The sequence below is a fragment of the Camelus ferus genome, chromosome 2 (assembly GCF_009834535.1).
Source record: "Camelus ferus isolate YT-003-E chromosome 2, BCGSAC_Cfer_1.0, whole genome shotgun sequence".
Classification (NCBI taxonomy): Eukaryota; Metazoa; Chordata; class Mammalia; order Artiodactyla; family Camelidae; genus Camelus; species Camelus ferus.
Window position 1 is genome coordinate 16,730,706 of NC_045697.1, and position 24,033 is coordinate 16,754,738.

Genomic DNA, 24,033 nt, shown 5'->3' on the forward strand with positions numbered 1-24,033 from the left:
ACTGCTCTCGGGGACTGTGGGGTGCCTGTGTGAACGGCACTAGGTGTGATGCAGCCCAAAAGGGACAGCTGGAGGGGCAGAATCTGCCCCTTCATGTGCCCCCAAGTCACACCAAGATTGAAATTCGGGATCCGGGATATAATATCTGGGCCTCGTTCCTTTGTGAGTGGTTGGCAAAAGATCCTCCAACCGGTTACACATGGTGGGTGGACAATGCATCGAACTCACCCAACTGCACAGAGTGAATAAATCCACTAAATTAAGGAAGAGATGAGGGACTCTGAGCTATTGACACCTGAAGGGAGAAACACAGAGTGAAAACTGCATGATGCTGCCCAAAGATTCTTCAGTGCAGGCTGTTATGGAAGGACCATGCCTTGCTTATGAGAGTAATTTTTTCCACATCTCGTAGAATTGCAATTAGACCTTGCATCCCCAGATTCTCACACTCGCTTGATCTCTGTTTGATAAAAATAGTTTAATAGCCATTTAATCACAGCTTCATTATCTTAGCTCTCTTAATGCGAATTAGGCCAGGAGAATTCTTACTTCCTCATTATTCAAATTGTCAATAAGAAGGAAACAGTGGGGTCTTCTTATCATTCATTAATCAGTTTCAGTACCTTAGGTACTGTTTACTCAGAGATCAGCCTGTGCGAGAGGTCACTTAGCCTCTCTCAGCCTGTATGTTTCACTATGTAAAGTTTTGGATTATTATCTGTGGAATTCCTGTGACAGAATTTTTCTACACTTGTAATAGGAAGAAAAGAAAGAGTTAATGACAGCCTGAGAATTCTTGAAGAAGGTGCTCAATAAACATCTCCGGTGTATATGCCCATCATCTTTTAAAACTTTTTTTAATTTTATTTATTTGGGCAGTGGGGGAGGAGATAATTAGGTTCATTTATTTATTTATTATTTTTGACCGAGGTACTGGGAACTGAACCAGGCCCGTGTGCATGCTAAGCACATGCTCCATCACCGAGCTATAGCTTCCTCCCCATGCCCGTCATCTTGATTACCCATATTTGAATTTCATTCCTGGAACACGACCTACCGCCGACTTTTAGCTCTGGGCCAGCTTCCTCCCAAATACCCAGCATGCCTTGGGCTTCCTTCTTGCCCCATCCTGCTGATTTGGAAGCAGCTAATGAAGACAAAATTAAGTCCTACTTTAAGTGAGGTCTAATTAAGAAGGGAAATCTGCTAGAGTAACATCTGGTAATGTATTCTGAAGCCAAATATAAATGACATTTTGGGATTATCCACTATTTTGGATTGTTTGTTCCACTAGACCCCACTGGGAGCTGACATAAATAAATGAGAAAGTGAATTTTATGATAGACTTAGGGGTTCAAATAAGGAAGACAACTGATCATAGAAGGCCGTTTCCTGAAGCACCATTAAAGGGCTATACCTTGGTTTCATGCACAAAAAGGCAAAAAATGTTTGCATGTATCAAGTTTGGTTTCGATGAAAAAGTTTCATCCAACTTTTCAAGAAGTTGAATTCAAAATAAAGACATTTTTTTCCTCACGTGAAATAGAAAATAACAATTCAGATTAGACCCCTGATATAGAATTTGAGGTTTTTAGTTTTGTTTTTTTTTTAACCACTTTAATGAGGACAGACCGCTTCACTAACTGTACATTGTACATGTCTGTTCTGAGTGGTCTCAGTCTTTGCTAAAAAGGTTGTTAAATATTTTGAGTACCCACTTTCAAACAACTCTTTCTTTCCCCCTTTCTTCTCTTTGTCTCCTTGTATGATCTACAATCCGCAGTGGGTTTTCCTTCTTGTCTTACACCCAGAAATGGGTACTAACAGCCTGTCTGCCCACCTTCTCACACTCCAAACTGGGCAGAACCCCGACATGGCACTTCTTACAGGTTGCTAACTCCTACATCATTCAATAGGAAGCATCTCTAAAATAATCCACGAGCTTTTTGTTTAGTGTATGGAACAAAGGGCTTTGAAAATGAGATGGTCACATGAAGGCAGGAAAAAAAAAAGACTCAAGAAATCTCAAGCCTATGTGGCCAACAGAAAAACAGTCAGGACAATAAGGATCACTTGACGTCACATCACGTATTTCTTATAAAAAATACTTCCGCATCTATTCATTTCTTACAAATGCCCTGAGAGTCAGCTTATTCCTGTTTTATTCCCAGGAGAGATAAACTCAGCACATCAGGCACCACTATATTTGCCCTGTCAGATGCCAAAGTTGCTGGCTGCACTGACACAGTGGCTAGTAAAAAGAGCACAAAATTTAATTTCACTATCTAGGCAGCTCCCCATGGCCATAGAGGCTACTTAAAATATCGTGTATGTACATGTGTCTAGACCCAGCACACACCCCCAACACACACAAGTTTGCATCTCAGGGACACATATTTAAAGCAGAATCTGTGTATAAGTGCACCGCAGTCTCTTGAGTGCTTTCTCCCATATTCAATTGTCATTGGCTATGAATGTGTATAATCAGTACAAGGAATCTTCCTCCAGTTAAGTACTCTAACTGAAGAAAGCAATGAACAAAAACTGAGGATGATTCTTGCAAAAATAAAATAAAATAAGAATCAAGCGGAAATAAATACAAGCAAAACTGAAGAATTCCCTCTGTAGATATATTTACACCTGTGGGAGTCCATTTAATTCCCGCTAATACTTACACTCCTATTTAAGCAGGCATAAAATGTAGGTTCCCATCTGTACTTAGGCTCCATTCTAACTTATTAGCTTATATCACACACTTATGAGTTAATAAGCATGTCCTGAACATATGGAGTTCATTATTCTGAAGAGGTCACATGAGCCAAAAGTGTAAATACAGAAGTTCAAGAGAAAGGCCTAAGAAACTCCTGGCTGATGCATTCAAAATGAGCTATTTCGGTTGGGGGGGGGGGTTGGTGAGGGGAAGGGAGATGTTTCATGTCACAATACAAAGAGGAAGCAACTGGGTTGTGCAGTCAAAAAGGAGGCTTAACAGACCTGAAAAGAGCCTGTAAGGCATTCCATTTGTCCTCGAATTTAAACCAGGAGAGAACCTGGGCACGATTTAAAAGACCACCAGACTGGAAGTCTGGAGAAGTGCTCCTAGTGAGACAGGATGGGACCTGGGACCTGGGACTTGGGACCCTTTGCTGCAGTGCTTGCACTTGGCCAAATGTCTCGTCTCCCCATTTGAGCAACAAAATACAAAGAAACTATAAGGGATACAAAGGAATAAAAGGAGTACAAAGAAACTACATATATAAATACATATAAGTGTACATATATATATATATATATATATATATATACATATATATACACACACACACACACACACACACACACATAGAATACAAAGAAACTATAAAATAACTGTGTACATGTGCAACAAGATACAAAAAGACCAGAATCCCAATTGCCACTTCTTTGGTGTCGGGAGAAAAAGCAGGGTACTTACTGTGCATGATCCCTGCACACAGAACCACCAAGGGGGTGGCCGACCACGTAAGCCACCCTCTGACCCAGCCCATGGATCCCCCCTACCTTCATGCCATTTAAGCGACCCCTACTCAGGGAGCGAGCGAGGGCACCTGTTACTTGCTTTCGCATCCTGGGGCTGCAGCATGAGACCCAACAAAGCCTTGCCTGAATTTCTCATCTGGCCTTTTACCAAATTCTGTTGATTAAGGAAACTAAGAACCCCGGTCGGTAACACTAGTCCCATTTGTACCACTAGCTACAACTATGTGGCTTCTGGTGAATCAACTCAATTCTGGCTGCCCTGCACATGCTAAAATGATAATTCTGTACACTCAAATGGCTTTCTTGTTTTCACACTTGCCACTTACCACCCCACCCCACCTCAATAGTCTACACAGAGGACAGTGATACTGATAAAACCTAAGTCTTATCCTGCCCCAATTTTGACCAAGCCCTCCATGATTTTCCATGTCTCCAAGAGTAAGAGTCAAAATTCTAAGAGTGACCTACTAGCTTAGGGTCACCACATAATTTATTATACAAGAACACTTTTGAGAATGAGAGTGAGTACTATAAATAATCAGCCACTGGGGGGTTAACCCAGACTATTGCAGGCTAACTGAGATGCATGGTCGGTTGTCCTATGTTAGACTACATCTTCTGATGCTCTTATTCATCAGGCTGAATCCTTTCCAAACACACTGACCTCCTTACTAGACCACAAAAATGCCAGGCATTCCGCTGCCCCAAGGCTTTGCACCTGCCATTTTCCCCTTACCAGAAGGCTCTTCTACCAGATGGACACATGGCTTGCCTCCTTTATCCCCTCGTTTACTCAAATGTCACCTTCTCAGTGAGACCCTCCCACTACTCCAGACCCAATCTATCCACCTTCCTGGTTTACTTTTCCATTTGACACTTACTTCTATAACTCAATATATTTTACTGACTATTCTTGTTCAATAAAACATTAGCACTGCAAGGTCTATCTGATCACGATTAAGACGTGGCATATAGTAGCTGCTTAGTAAAAATTAATGAGTAATAACTAAAAACATCTAACCAGTTCTAAGAATATAAGGTGACTCTTCACCTTCCTTTTGTTGTTGCTGTGGTTGTATCCTCTATAATTTCCATCTCTTCCCACCCCTAGCAGATTTGTCTTATTGATAATGTTTATCTTAGGCTATGATTTAAAATTAGTTTCCATTCATTTCTCACATAGCTTTTGTAAATCCATCTCTTGTAAAGGAAAGGGTTGAGATGGGTCTTGTAAATGTAGAAATTTAGTCTCACCAATTCTGGTGTTTGGAAGGATACTGGAATGCATTATTAAGCAGTTAATTTGCAAATATCTCAGAAAAGCCACGAGAAAATCATGCCAGACCAACTATATCTCCATGCAGGAACATCAGGCTCACTAACCAAGAGAAAACGATTGATATAATCTATCTGAACTAGAATGAGCTTTTTTATTCCATACCTTATACTCATCTACAAGCTGGGAATATGAGTTAGTCTTAGCCGGGGGGGTTTCAAACTGCATTCCATGGAACCCCAGACATCAGTACAGTTACTACAAGGACTGATTATAAATATTGTAGTATATATTTTATTTAATTGAATTCATATACAAATATAACTAACTTGCTTTTAGAAAGCAATTTGCACATTCAATTGTGTTATTTATCTTATCATAAACACAGCAGAGACCACCATGGCCTTAACCTGCCAAGCTGAATCATTTGGTGTTGGTCTCAAGATTTTAAAATATCTTTTGAGATGCGAATGTGAGCAGTTTACAACCTGGAGCCATTGACAAATACTCAGTTCTCTGAAGCAGGATTTTCTCAATCCTCTTCAATCAAAACAAAGTGCCATGTAATCAGTTGCTAAGATCCATATAAGATACCAAGCATTACCTTAAACCTCAAATTCACTTGTTTCTTCATTTAAATGATGTCAAAAATATTATAGCACACGAATGTTATTTTGATTTAAAAATAGTTAACAGCAGCTGACCTTTACTGAGTACTTCCCATGTGCTTGGTGCTGAGTTAATTTCTTTATGTATATTATTTCATTTAAACCACAATTAACCCTATTATAAGCCCCAAACTTATGGGGCTAATGAGAAGCAGAGTTATGTCCGATATATCAGAGTTTTATCAGATATATCTGATAAAAACTTGTCCTCACTCCCTTTCTTTATATATTGGAATTTTATGGAAGAGATTATTTGAACGAAAATGAGACTGGGCAGGGGCAAGTCTACCTGGATTCACACGAGGGGATACAAACTGAGCTGAAAAGACATCAGTTAATTATCAACAGGTAAAAACTAAGGTGGAGAAATGCAGTTACATCCCTTGAAGCAGAGCTGGGCTTCCATGTAGAAAGCGGTTTCTCTGAGATTGCTTCTGACTTTACTGCAGGCCCAGTGTCACGGGCTGTCTCTAGTGCTACTGGGTGTGATTTGCTCTTCTCTTAGAATGAGCTTCTCACCTCCCTTCATTTTTTCATAGCTCTGATTCCTCCTTCAAAGCCGACTGTTAGTGGTCCCTCTTTCATGAGTTTTTCAACAAATCCAGCTTATACTGGTATCTTCAAGCTTTTATAGGAATAACCTGGATCCCTGGATAGAAATATGGATCTCTGGGTCCCATCACATACCACTAAATCAAAACGTCTAAATCAGGATTTCTCACCTTCGGCACTGTTGACATATTGGGCCAGACAATTCTTTGCACTAGGAGGGCTGTCCTGTGCCTTGTAGGGTATTTCATAGCTTCCCTGACGGCTTCCCAGTAGATGCCAGTAGCACCTCTCCAATTATGGCAACCGAAATTATCTCCAAATATTGCCAAAATATTTGCCGGGAAGCCAAACTGCCCCCGGTCGAGAACAATTTCCCTGGAGGATCAGTTCAGGATTATGCAGTTTGGATAAGCACCCCGAGTGATTCTGATCATCATGCAAGTTTGGGTAAGTTGCTGTTTTGTGCCTGTTAAGAAGTGTATACATCAAGTTAGAACTGACGATTCCATGTTATCACCTCTAACACATGCAGTTCTAACCGAGCTTAATAGTTACTAACAAAATATTTTTAATTTATTCTATGTGAATTATTTCCAGTACCCTACATGAATGTGCCTAAACGTTTTACAGTGTGTGCTTCAATGCTGATTACAGCTTATCGGTTATTTACTCCCTGAATTTTTTTTTTTTTTTTTGATTAGCCCTATGGCATTTTACTCTTTTAATTGCCAATCATTCTCCTCTTTCTTCAGCATTTTCTGACCATCATCATTATCATCAAGTTCATTTTCATTTTGTAGTGTATTTGATTACATAGGCTATATGCCAAAGGATTCTTGAGGATTTTGTTCTATATACTTTCATAGAGTTCTTAAACATTTCTAGACTTCTTAAGATTTTTTGAAAGATCAAAAGCGCATAAAAGCCTCATAAGATTTTCATGTTCTTAGGAAAGAGACAGTGAAGCAAAATATAGATTCTGAAGTTAGCTGCCTGAGTTTGGATCCTGAATTCATTCTTATAAGGCGTATGATGTTCAGTAAGTGACTTAACCTCTCCGGGTCTCAGATTTCGTGTGTAGTGTGTTATAATAATAAGACTTACCTTGTAGGGCTATTTTGAGACTTTGCGGTGCTAATCCCTGCATATCACATAGAACACTGCCTTGTACACAGTAAGGATCTAGGTTTGCTGTTATTAATGTTACCATTATTATTGCCCTCACTGAGTTCACAATAAGTGGGACAAAATCTAAATTTGTTGAAAAAATAATATAGAGGCAACATTTAAAGTAGACTTTGAGGTAGGGATAGGACATAAGCAAATGAAGAGGAAAGAGAAGAACATTCTACACAATAAACCAACACAGAATAGAGATTTTAAATGTGGTATCAAAACTATTAAATACATGAATGCTCAGAAATCCTTACAATTTACATAACGACCATGGTCTACCTGTCACTTGTTAAGACTGAATATGTCTGAATTAAAAGGCATGGTTTGACATAATCCCTGGATGCTTGTGTGTTTATTACGTGAAGTAATCACTTGAAGTCCAGAGCAAGCTAAGCTGATCTATACTGTACACAACCTCCACCCGTGCACACGTGCAGACCTACACCACATTCATGTGCTTGGTTATAAATATATGTACTTTATTACTTACACATATGTATTGAGTGACTACCACGTGCTCTACTCTGTTTTTTTCTAAAAACCTACATTTTAGCTTGGTGGAGAGAGGATGGCAGATAATAAACAAATGTAGCCCTTCCAAAGATATATATGTGTATATAGAGAGAGTATATACATATATCTATGTGTATATATGTATATGTATATATATATAAACATATAACGAACATATGATACAAATTCTATATAAAGAACATAGAGTATTATATTCATATATATACACAGAGAGATAATATATGTATGTATATATATAGAGAGAGAATACATTTGGTTTATTTATATATTTTATAAAATAGACATATACACAGAGAGAGACAATATATTTGGAATAGACAGATAAAGAATGGAGTATATACATATTTTTGATAGCGTAAATACATATATATTTGATAGTATGTATATTTTACTTGCATACTCATGTAAATATGTATGTATATGAGAGAGAAGTTGAGAGAGCATTTGAAACAGCAAGACATAATAGCTGAGAAAGAAATGTTCTAGGCAAAGAACAGAGTAAGTCCAAAGGTCCTGATGTGAGAGCACTTGCCATGAGTAAGACATTAATTTTCTTTCACAGTTTGCATATTGGTAGAAGAGGGAGGGAGGTAACATTGAAAATATTTAACAAACATTACACATGAGCATTGATCAATTAGAATTACAGCACCAGGACTTCAGAAAGGAGGCCTCCTGTAGATAACTCTAAGTTTCATTGTGGCGAATTAGCAGACTACATTAGCCCTGGGTATAAGCCATGTTCTTTAGACTGACTCTGTAAAACATCTAGAATCACTTTCCATTAAAGCTAATACATCCTCTGGAAGACAGCACGCTCTCTGCCCAAAAGAAGTGCTTAGAAGGCACCACTACAGCAGCCGATGCTCTTTGTTCCTCAGGACTTAGCACCACGAGCTGTGTGTGCAAACAGTGCAGCTGCAGAAGCCTGGCACCTGGACCTTTATGGTATATTAAGGTTGGGGACACCAAGTTGCGGGCGATGTCAAATGATCTGATTACTGCAATATTCTGGTAATAGCACTAAAGTGAGAGAAAATTGTCTCAGGGTGGTTAGAGGCTAATCAGAGGCAAGGCTGTCCTCTCTGTGGGGCCATCTAGGGTGAAGGAAATCCAAGTGTGCTTCTGACAATCCCCTGTGCCCACCCCCAAGAGAGTAGGAACCATTTCGAGCCTGGAACTGGGCCTTAGACTCCATAAGCATCTTTCCTTTTCCATTCAAGTGTTCCGTTGCAGAGTAGTGAGTTGTCGGTAAATACTTGCCGAATAAATACAGCCTGAGAAGTTCATCTTTTCAGTGACTTTGAAGCTAAGTAGTCCATGTGAGTTTGTGTTTCCAAAGCGTCTGAGGAATTCTGCAGTCTCCTAGGATTTAGAGACTGAGCTTCTTTTAATGCCAGACTGAGTACCATGCTCCTGAAAAATCTTTAAATACTTTATATTGAATTCTTTCTAGAAACAGAATCATTCACAACTGTCAGTGATTTATACACATACGTGGTGAGCGTGCACAGGAGGGCAGCCTGGTTCATCCTGTTAGACAAAGTGGCTAATGACACCAAAGGGAACATTTTCAAAAGTGAACTTGATAACTGGATTTTTAAAAGTGTATGTGCCTTTAACAACATGGGAAATGACAGGAGAAGTACAAACCAAAGGGATAAAAATGGTAGAGTTACAGAACAAAGAAAGAAGAAGACAAGTCATTTAATGATAGTCTCATATAACGGTAGAATGTAGTGACAGAAATACCAGACAGTAGGAGCTAAGAAGAGGCAACCCATCCAACTGCAGGATTGGAGGTGGGAAGACTGACCCCCTCAAAGGGTTAAACAGACTTCAGGGTCAGTCAGTGGCTGATCTAAATCTGTATTTGTCTGGGGCCTATGGTTTCCTTACTTTTTCTACCATGCTATGTTGCTAAAAGGAAGTAAAAGTGAAGAATTTTTTCATACCCTTGCTGTTTTATTCTTCAGCCCTCAATTGTTTACAGTGTTGCACATGGAAAGTTCCCAGTGCAGTCCGCTATGGAAACACTGGGCTGTAATTAAGTTCCATGTCTATGCTTTTCAATAGATCATAAGCTTCTTGGAAACAGGAATCATGAGGTGTGCATCAAACTGCGTGTCAAAAAAATGTTAATAAGTATCTGTTGAGTATCTACTATATGCCAGGCATTCTTGACACTGGGGATATGAACAAAATAATTCAAAATGAACAAAATAGTTAAATGTCCCTGCCCTCACAGAGCTTATTCTAGCAAAAGGACAGATGCTGAACAAAATAAATTGCTGTACATGAAATAAACCGTTGTGAGGAATAAATGAATAGATGAAGCAATAAGAATTCCACTTTTCTTAAAGGAAAGCCAAAATTTTTTTTAAAATCAGATTTATTTACAAAACAGGGCACGACTATTTCTCTTAGAACAGATTTCATTCTAGAATAATGTAGAAACACTTAAATCCCTAAAACTGTTGAAAATATACAATTCTTACTGTAAAGCTTTCTGTACTTGGGTTCCTATTCTCACTTTGATTTCCCACTCGGACTCGGGGCTGAAAGCTTTGACCGCTGAACCCCTGGGTTAGTTCCTGTTGGTATCTTTCCCCAGTGCTGGACCCTTCTGCAGTACTCGTAAGTCCACCGAATAGATCTCTTTGGCACATGGCAGGGACAGCCCCCAGCCAAGAGCCCCATCGCTATGACTGATGCCATCATATTGGACCCCTTCTTTAAAAACATCATGTTAGAGTGGCCTCTGACCACAGGTGGGCAGGCCATGAGAGCTTGGGCTTAAAGCAAAAAAATCTCCAGGAGAACCCACACAGTGACACGCTTCAACCAAGAAAATGATGATATTGACGTATATTGTTGAAATGGAACATACCCCTTAAATACTATTAAACCAACAAAGTTAGCAAATAGCACTTGTTCAGCACTGTACACTGGGAAACATCTAAAACACCAGACACCAAAAAACTGCAAGGAAGTATTAAATTACTTCAGATGACTTTCATTCAATTTGTCTTTTTTTCTAATCTTTCCGTAAGGAGTATTTTTTTGTATTTATAAAACAAAAATATAACAATACAAAGCATGTGTAGTAATGCAATAAAAGTGACAAGAGGAAAAGCTTAAGAGTGATTAAATAATTAATGAAGAACAGTCCAGCTCTGCTCAGCTTTGTGGCTCTGGCTTAGAATCTGCCTTCCTTGGACCTTAATTTTCTCCGCATTTTTGTAAAAGGGCAGCAGAAAAATATACCCTGGCTATCCCCTAACCCTGAGCATTATTGAAAGTGGAAACAGCATAATGCCTATGTGTTTTAAGGAAGAGTTAAGAAGCAATACGTAACAAGTGTAGTGCTAAAGGTACACACACGTCCAAAAAAATCATTCAAACCATACATACTGAATTTGCACCATACTTCCATAGTTGACTCCTTTACTTAAATTTAGTTTTTCATCACAGTATTAAGTGGACTGTAGCAACTTGTGTAAGAACAATGGCAGAACTGGCTGAACTAGGACAAAAATATCATTTAAAAAAATAAAGTACCTTAGAGTCATAGCGAATACAAACAGGGGACATACAGAAAAAGAGAAGCCCATTGTGTTGGGAGAGCCTATAGCAAAGCCATGGAAGAGGATGAGAAACCATGGGGGCGCCCGCCCCCTGGAGCCCTGGTTGCCCCAGCTGACATCAATGGTTGTAGACAAACTTTCCAGTTCTGTTTGTTGAGATGATGTCAGGCAGCTGTAATCTGTCCAGAGGTGAAAAATCTGGTGCTATCAGCTGCGGGTGGCCCTGGAGTAAATCCTTTCACCTCTGGGCACAAAATGAAAACATACGGCTTTAGCAATTGACAGCAGAATCGTTCTGTGCCATTACAGCACCAGTCGCTGTTCAATTTGTCCCTGGAAGCGCATTCAGTGGTTCAATATTCCTGAAACATTAACCCACGTTCCCTCATTTTGCTTCTGTTCCTATTGATATCATGTCCACTGTGAATATTTCCAAAGGAACAGTCAAAATCGTACGGGGATCAGAGGGATGGGGTGCGAGTTCTAATAACGTCACAGACTAGCCTATATCCTCAGAGAAGGCATTTGGGCCCAGTGACCTCAGTGATCTCAACTGTAAGTAAAGACAGCTGCTTCACCACCTGAAGGTAAGGATTAAATGAGATAGTGGCAAAAAGGGCACCAGGAAACACTGTGCAAGGATTTCCCACTATTTCTCTAACGATGTCCCTTTAAAAAAATCATTTCAAAATGTTACCCTGTCAAGAAAAGAGCAAAATTTTAGAGAATCTCCTAAGAAACCCTATATAATGAGAACTTAATTTATCACTAAGCCATTTCACAATCTGCCCCTGATTAAATAGCCTTTCTATGGACACGATAAATTGGGTTTAGTAACTGATAAAACCTTATAGGCATTGCCTTCAACTTGGAATAGCTGAACTAAGACAAAAAATATCATTTAAAAAATCAAGTCCCATTGAGTCATTGGAAATATAAACAGCAGATATCCAGGAAAAGAGAAGGCTATTGGGTTTGAAAATGATAAAAGGCAGAAATAATTGATTCATCTTATCTAAAAATAAGACTACGTAAAAAATCGTCTTCAGTAAATACGGCAGGTATTTTATTTTAATTTTTTAAAATATCTTTTAAAAAAGGAAAAAAGTTCTCAATACATAATTAAGTTTTTTTGAACTCCATGGCCATGTTTTATGTGGCTTTATTCATTCATTTCTCCTTTTATTCATTTGTATTGAGAAAATAGTTTTGGGACGGCAAGCGTCTCAGGCACACAGCAGTGGTTCTTACAGACACAGACCTGCCCTGGTGGTATTTCCAGCAACCCAGCTGCCCAGCAGTCATCGGTACAGAATCTAACATAATCATTTAAACAATAAATGAAGGGAAAAAAATGGACTAAAAAATGAACATATGGAGAAAAAGAAAATTGAAAATCAGAGAAAAGGGAATTAGAAGGAGAATGGGATAATCCGTAACTTCACCATCACTTTTAGTTAGAAATGAAACACTCCTTCTGTATGATACTCTTCGTCTGGGCTGTGGGCTTCAGAAAAATAATCAGTGTCTTTGAAATGTGAATTAAAGTCAGTCACCACACACGACTCTTCAATTGCTCCTTATTCTTAAATGTTGCCAAGATTTTCTTTGGGAGCAACAGCTATGATAAAACATTAGAGGAGAAACAAGATTTTTCTTTGGGTTTCTGTGACAGTGATCAAGGTATTATTGCCATAAAGGCCAAATAAAATCAAACCACAATCTACCAGGGAACTGAAAAGTAAACTCTTGTTTTGGCAGAAACTGTCCATTTCTGTAAAGTACAGCATGACAGCAAGATATGGCTTTCTTTCTAGTAGATAACACAATGGCTGCATGCTTTTTAATGATTACGATTTTAATCTTGAAAAAAAAAATAAGGTTGCTCTAAAATCAAACTGGTTTTAAGATAAAGGGCAAGTAAAGAGAAATATCTAGGTTGACAAATAAAAGAGAACAGTCTTCTTTGAGCTCTGGCTCTGTTCTAGGCGTGTTGTGTTGTACTGGCTGTTTCCTTTTATCTGCATAACAAGCCTTTGAAATCGCACGATTTCACCATTTTACAGATAAGGAGACTGAGGCTTGAGGAAGTTAAGAAACTTGCCTGATACATTGCAAACATGTGACCAAGTGGAAATTTGAACCCCTGTTCCCTCTCCCTTCAATGTCCCTAACTTTTCCAGAGCATTTTTCCAGTGGCAGAATTCACAACTCTCCTACCTTCATAGGTAAGAATTTAAACTTAATTGTTAATTTTATTTTCAAGATCTCTTTGGGGGAAAAAAAATACACAGCTCACTGAATATTCTTCTAGAAAAAAAAAAGTCACATGTTTCTTTGCTTCTAACGAGTTGCTGCAGCTCAGAAGTTTCCATTACATTCTGACAATTAAGTTGCCAATAAACTGAGGAACCACTAATTGACTTATCTATCTCACAAATTCAGGGTCCAGCTAGCACCCTAGCACACAGTTTCCATCACTGGACCAAAAATCACTCACATCTCGCAATCCACTGAGCGAGTAGATTTGATTTGGGTACATTGCGTATTGTTCCCGTACTTGACGTGAAGTTCTAATTGGGAACACACACACGCACGTTGTCACATATCAGTGACAACACGCTGCACCACTGTCGACTACATTATCAGAACTGATGATAAGATACTGTTATGCTGGGGTCAACGCCATGGCTATGGACCCGAATATGAAAAAAAATGTATGGTAATTGAAACCACAAAATCTTAGGAAATGCAGTCAATTTCATACAGTATCAAAAGATCACCCAATTCAACTTCTACTTGAGGCTGAGCACAATATTGAAAAAACACGTGAAAGCCAATGATCTTATCAGTTGTCCAGAATTCAACATTTACTGACTATGTAAGGTAATTTACTGATTAATGAATAAATGTATTACCTGTGTGGTGCCTTGTATTTGGCTCCCCAAGTTCTTGTAAAGAACTTAGCACTGTGAACGCATTACTAAATATGTCAACGTTACCATATTAACTGCTTTGTTCAGGCTTCAGTAAGAGTGAACTTTTTTGGTTCCATGTTCCACTAGTAATATTAAAGGTTCTTGGAAATTTTGCTGTCTGCTCAAACTCTGGCTGTGGGATTTGCCTTACAGGGGCGATTTGAAAATGAGAACATTAGGTATACTAAATCAGGTGCTTCCCAAACAGCAACGTCCACACGCATCACTTGATGATGTGGGTAAGATGCAGACTCTGCTTCAGGCAGTCCGGGGTTCAGCCTGAGATTCTGAATCTCTAATAACTTCCTGGATGCTGTTGATGCTGCTGGCTTACGGACCACAGCTTGAGTAGCAAAACCTAAGTTTTCTTCATCAACTTAGCGAACTGTTTTTAGTACTTGCCTCCATCATGCAGGGCAGAAAAGTTGTATTTATTAAAACTAAATCCCCCCTAGAAAGGCATGCCAGAACACCTTGAGTAAAGACTTAGATTTTTATGTCACTTCACTCACTCTAGCTCAGGTTCCAAACTGCAGGTCTTCAGGCCAAAACTAGTCCAGACATAAGTTTTATTTGGATAACATAGTGTTTACCTACAAAGGGTGTTAAATGTTATTAGATTAGGTAACGATATTTACTAAACTTGGGATTTCATCTGAAATTTTTGTTTTTCTGAAGGAATCAGAAGATTTGAGGAGGAAGACCACTTAACACGAGGGATGTCCTCTCCAGTTCTCCGCTCTCTCCTCTCCCGCTTCTAGCTCTGACATGGCATTTCCCTGGCCTTTCTGATTGTATTTCCCATCGGCGTTAAAGTCACTCTCTCCTCTGAGCTTCCTTTTTTTTTTTTTTTCCGTTTTCCCACATCCTCATTATGGCATCTCTGATATAAAATGCTTTCCCCATTTTTTTTCCCTCATTGAAATCCTAAGTATGGCTTAAGATTCTGTTTGATTTTTTCTGTCCCATTGAGTATTACTTAAGCACACCAACATAACTCTTTTAAAGTGTTTTAGCACACCCTACTACACTTCAAGTGTATCGTGGAAAGCCCAGTTTTTATCTTTTCATAAGCACATTTTTATCAACCTTTATCTATGTAGTGAAACAGATAGATGGAAGATACATGACTCAGATAAGCATATGAGTGTGTGTGTGTGTGTGTGTGTGTGTGTGTATTGGCACACTTTTAACTTTTAACTAGACTGGAACTGTCCTCAAGGAATTAACAGTGTGCTGTGGTGTTGGCAGATTAACAGGATGATCCACAGGAAGTAATCACAAGCAAAATTATTTGTTAATTTTATTCTGGATCTATGATAGATCTCCATGTACAGGTTTTCCTTTTTGTATAAGGGATTCATAAAGATTATTTTTTTCATCGAAGTATTTATAACTTAGAGTATCAGTTTTCTATATTAAAAGAGGATTTTCATTATAGAAAGCAAAGACAAAGTCAAAACTTTTAACTACTTACAATGTCATCGCTTGATTAAAGGTAAGTACAGAAAGAGGGGATCAGTCATCTTTGGTGGAAGACATGCCCTAAAACATCTCTCAGGACGGGGAACATGAGAGGTGTGTAAGAAAGATGAGTGGCACAGAAAATTCAGCATAAAAGCAATATTTACATTAGGGTGGTGATGCCTTACAGGCTCTATTGCAATGGGCCAAAGAATTACTATTTATTAAACAGATGAAAAGAAAGAGCTCCCGTTAGATCTACAATGCCACCTCAGAAAAAAATGAGATAACATTTTGAGGAGGAAAAGTAACGAGATGAATCTCAAATCTGGGAGTCAGCCACGTGTCCCCAGCTGAACCTGATGAACACGCAGCCACCATGCATTTTCCATGGTGATCCTGAGGAGGGGTTTCTGCAGAAAATTATTGCGCTGTACCTGAAATGATCCCTGCTCCTTATTCAAACTCCCCAGGATATTAAGGTAAGACCTGCCTTATATCCTTTATCCAGAAGGATATATCAAACTTGATAAAATTATGAAAACATTTGGAAAACTATTTGATGAATCAATCATTTTGTTTTCTGGCCCCCCTTCTATGTATGAGCCATCATGCAGTAAAGCATGAGACAGCTAGAGATGTCATACAATGGAGTGGCTAAGGACGCAGGAGCTGGTGTCAGACAGCGCAGGCATGGACCCTAGCTCTGACACGTACCAGGGTCGGGGACCTGGGGCGAGCTGCTGAACTCCTCTGCAACTCAGTTCCCCATCTACGGTGGAGACAATTACAAAACAATCTGCCTCAAGGTTGTTGTAAAGCTGAAATGCATCAACACATGTAAAGTGCTTAGAATAATACCGCCTACCGCCGAGAGGCTTTCAGTAATTAAATGTTATCTTTGTTGTCCTCAGTGAGTGAGTTTATAATCTAGTCAAGGAACTCGGATGGGAACAATGAAAATACAACTAACTCCGCAAGGCCATGTATGCAGGACAAGTATCAGATAAGTCATTCGGATACTGAGGAGGGTTCAGTTTTGAGAAGAGAGAATCAGTTTTAGTTTTACATAATGTTGCCAGGAATCCGGGCAAGGGATTGCTTATCAGAGTCATAGCATTTTTAGCATAGTTACATTCTTTTGGTCATGGAAAAGCCTTTGACAACTATTATAAAACAGACCCCTCCTAATGTCTGGGTGTATTAAGACAGCTAGGTTTTCCCTCTGACCTGTGAATGAAGGCTTCACAGTCAAATTGATTATGAACCTATCCAATTACCAGAAACACGAACACATTTCCAATGGCCTCACAACTTGTCTGGCCTGACAGACAGGACAGACAGAAAAATAACTCCCCAGGCTTAGCAAAGAAGCATAGTTTGAGGAAAAAAAAAAAGGAAAAACTCTATGAATGAAGGTACTTTTGCTCTACAAAGTTGAGCTTTATTTTCATTTACTTTTTAAAAATCTATTTACCTTTCACTCAAATGTAGAAATATAGTTTTATTTTATTTACGTATTTTGCCATTATAAATCCAGTAAAGCCAGAAGAGCATGTATACAAGTTAGAATGATCTAGCATTAACACGGAGACCCACAATGGGGGGGGGGGGGGAGTATGCGTCCTTTGATGTTAGTTATGTAACAGAAGCCTATCAACTCCATATAAAAGGTTTTGCAATCAATAAAAAAAGTTAAAAAAATAAATAAATAAAAGACTTCACATATTGGCATTTTCCATCAACAATAAAAAATAACCATACACATTTTTGCTGTCATTTACACCCTTTAGTTCATTATCTGAACGTCAGTCATAAAGTTGTGTTTTAATACCGATAATATTCATTGTACTAAAATGTTTAGCTCAAAAGCAGGGCTCGTCTTAGAAAATGTTTAAACGTGTGTATCTTCCGGGCAGGGGTGTGCCATTTATTTTTGTATTCGGAGTGTCTGATACAGCAGATATTGAATCAATCCCAGATGGATGAATGAGTGAAAGTGCGAAAAAGGGAAAGGAAGAGAAAAAGAAGGGCCTGATGTCAAGATAACATAGGTTTGAATATCTCACCGGTCTCTGTAAGTGATTCCCCCATGATGCCGGTCTTCAGTTCTCTTTGTCTTATTTGAACCTACTATTTAATACCCATCTTTACCTCCAAATAGTGACCTGGAACACAGTAGGCATTTAGAAAGCACTTGTCAAAAAACGAGAATGGATGAGTTAACTGTAAGCTCCTTTAGGACACGCAACTACCTACTCATGCTCGATGGTTCTCCAAAAACCTAGCATTTTACCTTTGCAGAATGTACTCCAAAAATAATTTCGGATTTTTTAATGCCTTCCTCATTTAACCTATGCGTAATAAGATCTCACTGCATTTCAGACACTGAGTTAGATAATGGCTGCTGTGTTAGTTAAAATCACAGCTCAGACCCTGGAATAGCTTCCCATCTAGTGGGAGAGGCAGAATAGATTAGCAGCAGACAGACTGAGAAATCATGGGGGAAAGTGCAGCTGCTCTAAGGCACACAGCAGAGGTGCCTGGATGCCCTGGGTACCAGAGGGAGATGCTCTACGGAAGGTGATGTAGAAGGGAAAGTCTGGAGGATAATAAAAAATTGGGCAAGCAAAGAGATGGACAGAGAGATTTGCTAATCTAAACAAAACAGTACAACTTACACACAGAGAAACCCAAAGGGTCACCAGACCTGGCATCTAGTGTAACCACAATAAATAACCACTGAGCAAGTTATGTTATGTCATGAGCCTCATTCAACATCTAACTATGAACGGGTTCTCCCACCCTGAACCAAAATAAAGTGGTATCTGGAAATTTGTTAGGTAAGTATAATATAAGTGTCTTACATAGTTAGAATATAAAATAAAAAACATCTCTATCCGCCAACCCTCCCCAAATTGCTCAGACAACATATATTGGAGCTTTCTGCCCTTCCGGAATGTGCCACGAGAGACCTAAAGAAAATCGAACAGCTAGTTGTTGAAAATGCCAAATATTGAACTTCTGCAACCGGTATTCTGAGAGAAGATTCTCTGTGTCGAAATTTGGGTGGCAGCAGAGGCCACTGCTTTTTGGTTTTCTCTCACCCTGGACTCATTAATCATCACCAACATCATTGACTAAACGTGGTTCACTTTAACATACAAAACGCCTTTGCTTGTTGGCTCTCCTCAGCCACATCAGAGAGCAGCCCAGGCCGTGCTCAAAGCTGAGAAGTCACACTGTGGTTGCCTGTCTTCCCTCCAAAGGTTACATTTCATAACTGAGATTAAACGTCTTGCCCGTTCTAGGACTGCTTTGGGAAATTATACACTAATGATGGCCACTCAAGCAAGGAGCTTAGTCATTTCCCTTTGGCCTCTGTGTAGAGCCTCCCAATTTGGTCATTTTTTTCAACAAATATTTCATAGGTGCCTACCGTGTACTATGATAGGTGCTAAGCACAGGGTCAGCGGTGAATAAAAGAGCGATGGCCCCTCCCTCGTGGAATTTACCTGGGATTAAAGATGCCCACTGGATGCACACGAGGAAGTCAGTAAGCAGAAATCTCACTTTGCCCCTCATCTCTCAGCAGGCTGGCACAGAGCCCAGGGGCAGGCTGTTGGACACTCCCCCCCGAAATTTGAATCTTGCCCAGAATTCTCTTGCAGTTTTGTTCCCAAGGACACTCTGGGCTTTACAGCGCTACCCAGGAGGTCTGGGGTATTGAGTGTTCCTACAAATGGCCACTGATTGACTACGAATTATGTACAAGCATGGAAATATGCACTTCCCTGACATTATTTCTACATGTATTATTTGAATTTTTTTTTTTTTTAATGAGAAGAGTAATGTTTCTTGGCAGAGACACATACATGATTCTCAGGGATAGCAAACATGTGTGAGTATGGAATGGAATATAACATCCCTCCGTGTGCCCAGAGCCAGCACCACTGGGTTCACAGAAGATGCTCATCACTGATGTTCTTTATGTGTTTATAGTTGGAACCACTATAAAAGGCAAAGAGCACAAACTGCCAAATGTCAATAAGATGTACAGACCACTAGACGGAGAGCTCACCTTTGGCAAATAATGTCAGAGCAAGGTTTCATAAAATACACATACACATAGTGCGTGTATATACGTATATATGAATATAGATTTATATTTTGAAGGCACAAATAGTTAAAATATTGGTATTATTTTTAATTCATTGGATTGCAGAGGAGAGCCATTGGGTGGGGGGATTCTTGCTGTGTTTTTTGGGAGCCAGCACCCCGTTCCTTTCCTTAACATCAAGCACTTCATGCTGACAAGATCCTCCAACCACCTTTGGGAGCCACAGCTAATCATGTGTTGTTTCTTGACTTCCCAGTACGTTTGTAGCAGCGCCACAATTTCCTTTACCAAAATGATCCCTTCTCCACCAGCTACCCCTTGAGAGCCAGAAGGCAAAAGCCCCACTTTCTGCTCGCCACCCAGGGGCTGGCACCAGAACCCAGGGGAAAACTATTAAAATGTGAATTGTGATCAGAATCCTCCTGTCGCTCTGTTCCAAGACTTGTAAGCTCAGTTCAACACCCTGTCATCAATTCCATCAGCCACTGACATCCTTAAGGTCTTCTGCTTGGCAGTTGACTCTTTCTGGTTTTTATTTTTTCTGTTGTTTACAACCAAAGAACCCAAATTATAAATCCCAACTTTACAGCTAAATTCTGAATGGTTTCCATGGAATAGATTGATTTCTTGGAAAAGTAAAGGTTCTATTCATATTATATTTATTATCTTCACAGTTGCCTTTACGGGTGAGACAAATATTATCACCTCCAGCCATGTATAAACTTTTTATATGTTAAAAATCATTTCTGGCATACCCTCTATGTTCTAGAAACTGTGCAAAGCACTTCCGTTGCATTATCCCATTTAATCCTAACCACAGCCCACTAGAACACAAGCTCCAGGAGGGCAGGACTTTTTATGCCCTCGTTCACTACTGACTCCCTAGCACCTGGCAGATTCTTCACATGTAAGAAGTTATCAGTAATTTTTGCCATCCATACGAGGCAGGCAGGATTACAGAAAAGGAGAAATTGAGACGTTATGCACACGTATCCATGGTCTCACTGCACGTAAGTGGTTAACTGGGATTTCAACCCAGGCCTGTCTGACTCCAGCCCCCAAAGCCCCCGATCATTCTGTTACGCCCGCAGGGTCTTGGGATACAGAGAAGAAGGAGGTTGCCGATATCAAGGAACGTAGGTGAGGCCTTCTCATTCCTGATTTCCTCTTGTGAAGAAGAGACAGGACCCTCATTCGTTTTTTTGTACGTTTTCCATAGTCCCTTTGTACATATGAAAAAATACCATTTTAGAGATAATATGTTAAAATCGAGAGAGAAGATTGAGAGTCCGATGTCACCGCTACTATTGCTAGCTTGTGGACTGGCAGCCTCTTCATCCTGAGACTGAGTCCCACACGACACAACACTTGCCTTCTAGTCCTTTCAGGAAGGAAGGAAGGCAGGAAGAATTAGTGAAAGTTGGATGGATGGACTGACTCTGTGAGTTGTAATATAAATATAAATTAAGGTATATAAATATGTAATTATAGAAGTATAAGTTATATAAATTTAAGGTACATATTTATATTTTTTAACATAACATAAATATAAATTAACATAGAAATATAAATTTATATAATATAAATTAATGTAGTTATAAATATAAATTAAGGTATTACTATAACTTTTAATACCAGCACACTCCAGTACACTCTTCAAACAAATTATCCCCTCTATGGTCTTCCCCGGAAACAAAGTCATACTAGGAGGCTGCTCAAGCATCATTTCATAAACCACTCTTCCTCCGGTTGCCTCTGTTAATTAGGGAAGAGTGACAGTGCTTGAAATGCCGGTCCCAATGTCAGAGCAGGCAAGGCTCAGCTCAGAGGTGATGCCAACACGATCAACAGAGCCACCTGTGAGCCAGTTCAGATGCGATCTTTGGCTTGAACAATTAGCTCTGGTCTGCCTGCATGTCAAAAGTGTAAGAGACAGGTGACTTCAGGATTTTCTAAGCAGAGGAAAGAGAAAAGATGTGTTTGGAGAAACAGGAAGATAATCAGGAGACTACAAATAGGAACAATAACAGCAACTAAGCCATTTAAAGTAAAATACCAAGGGAGCAAAGAGTTTTACTGCATCCCGGCCAATGGAGAATATTCAAACGCCACAGAAAATTCCAGAAGAGTGGGGATCTGATGAAGGACGTCCATGTTAGATAATTAAGAATTCCCTGATGATATCAGAGGAAGCGCCATTAAATTCAAGAGGGAGGAATTAGATGCAATGATATTGGCTCCTCATAAGCCTTCCAGAATGGATGAAAATACGAGTGTTAATACGAGAAGAAAAAAAGAAGTTGTGGGGAGCAACAGAAGAATTCTAAAAAGTCAAAGAATTCTAAATGAAGAATAACAAAGGTGCATGCAGGACAAAATGAGGGCCAGCATCCACATAGTGGTGCTGGGAGGGCGCTGCGCACCACTGGCTTGCACTCTGCCTGATGATGTTCACTGACTGACCACTCAGCCTTCCTGGGATGAGCAGGCTCCCAGGAATAACAGTGGCGCCTGGTAGTAATACCAGTTGCGTTCTTGGGTATTTATCTCCATCCAATCAGCAGTATAACTGTTACCATAATACCCTGATCAATAATTTGCTACCCAAACCAGAACACCATGACCTTTAAATACAACATATTTCAAATGAAGGGCAAGTCCACATGACAGTCCTTCCTCGGTGAGCTGCAGTCGGAGTGGCTGCGAGCACTCTCGTGTTTAGGCAGCAATAAAACACTGTTTTGTAAACGTAACCAGAAATGCAAAATGGGCACCACTTTATCCTAAACATCAGTGCACAAAAACCTGTATTATTCAAAACAAAGAATAAACTAGCTGAGAGGGAATCACTGGCCTAACCAAAGATTTTGATCCTGTCTCTAGACCCAGCTTGGCGGCTCCTCAAGAGATCCTGTTCCCCAGGTAATTCTACCAGTCCCCTAAAAATATTCCCAAGATGGTTCAGAAGAGCACAAGCAAAATGTCATTAATTCGTTCACTAGACAGTCCCGAGTACCTCTTGTGTACAGAATTTTGAACTAAGAGCTGAAGAACTTCTAAGAGAACACAGGAACCAAAAGAAATAAAAATCATCATCTCTACTTAAAAATTAAGCTGAGGGAATAACAGTCTTATGACATGTATTTACTGAGCTCCTATCATGTGTGAGGCATTATATATAAGAAAAAAGACGAATAAGGTACAGTTTTACTCCTTAACCCAGGAGCACAAAAAGCCAAACTATTAAGGAAAAAAGCGCACAGCCACAAATGCAAAATGATTTGATGCCCACGAAGGGAAGGAGAATGATCAGAGCTCACTGCAATTGTAAGAAATAGTTTATTTGGGGGAACACGCCAGTTTTCAATTGCATTTTAAAAGAGTTATATTCCCCACTAAACTTGTCTTTCAGGAGACTTATAGGCATATTCTACCAAATCTAGTTTACGAAGACATGCCCAAGAGTTCAATAAAGAACTTTAAAGTCAAGTTTAGGATGCATTATCAATACTTGGTAATTGCCTTCCTCTCAGCCAAATGCCAACAAAAATATTGGTCCATCAGTCAACAAGTATCAGGAATATACACAGTGGGGACAAGGACTATCACAGATAGTCCCTGGCCTCACAATTTTAATATATGCTTTCGAGTACAGTCCTCTGCGAATGAAAACATCTTCGGATCCACAGGCAGTAGGACAGAAACTCTAGTCTGCTGACCAGGCTGTGGCAGGATGGATTCCTGTTGATCTCTCCATAACTAACATGAAATCTACTCGAACAAGACTCGATCTGGGCTCTGGAAGCTGTTGAGGTAGAGGTGGAATTAATCAGGGAACACTTCCTGAAGTTGAGAGGTTCTTGCGATTTTAAAATTCAGGAGCATTGCAAACAAGGGGACAGAAATAATCCCAGGCATTTGGAAAATTTGAAAAAGGCTGGGAGTAGGAGGGGATGAGGAGCTTAGAGCCTAGCAGTAGAGGTATTAAGCAAGAGGCAGTAGAAGGGAGCGGTGAAAAATGCAAGTTTTGGAGTTAGGCAATCTTAGTTCTTTGGGCCACTTTTTGTAACTTGGTCCTCGGCAAGTTACTCATCTCAACCTCACTTTCTGAAAAGTAAAATGAAGTAATACTTCCAACCCATCAGGGAGATTAGGGGAA

General features: G+C 39.6%; 1 protein-coding gene and 1 long non-coding RNA gene across 7 annotated transcripts in view; one reads left to right on the forward strand and one right to left on the reverse strand.

Annotated features, from left to right (window-relative positions):
* Positions 1 to 24,033, reverse strand: part of PPARGC1A (PPARG coactivator 1 alpha) — a 442,764-nt gene that overhangs the window by 48,804 nt on the left and 369,927 nt on the right. The gene's annotated exons all lie outside the window — the stretch shown is intronic.
* Positions 11,710 to 15,128, forward strand: LOC116668210. Its single transcript, XR_004325275.1, has 3 exons — positions 11,710 to 11,899; positions 13,379 to 13,540; positions 14,969 to 15,128. It is a non-coding gene; the product is annotated as an uncharacterized LOC116668210 (long non-coding RNA).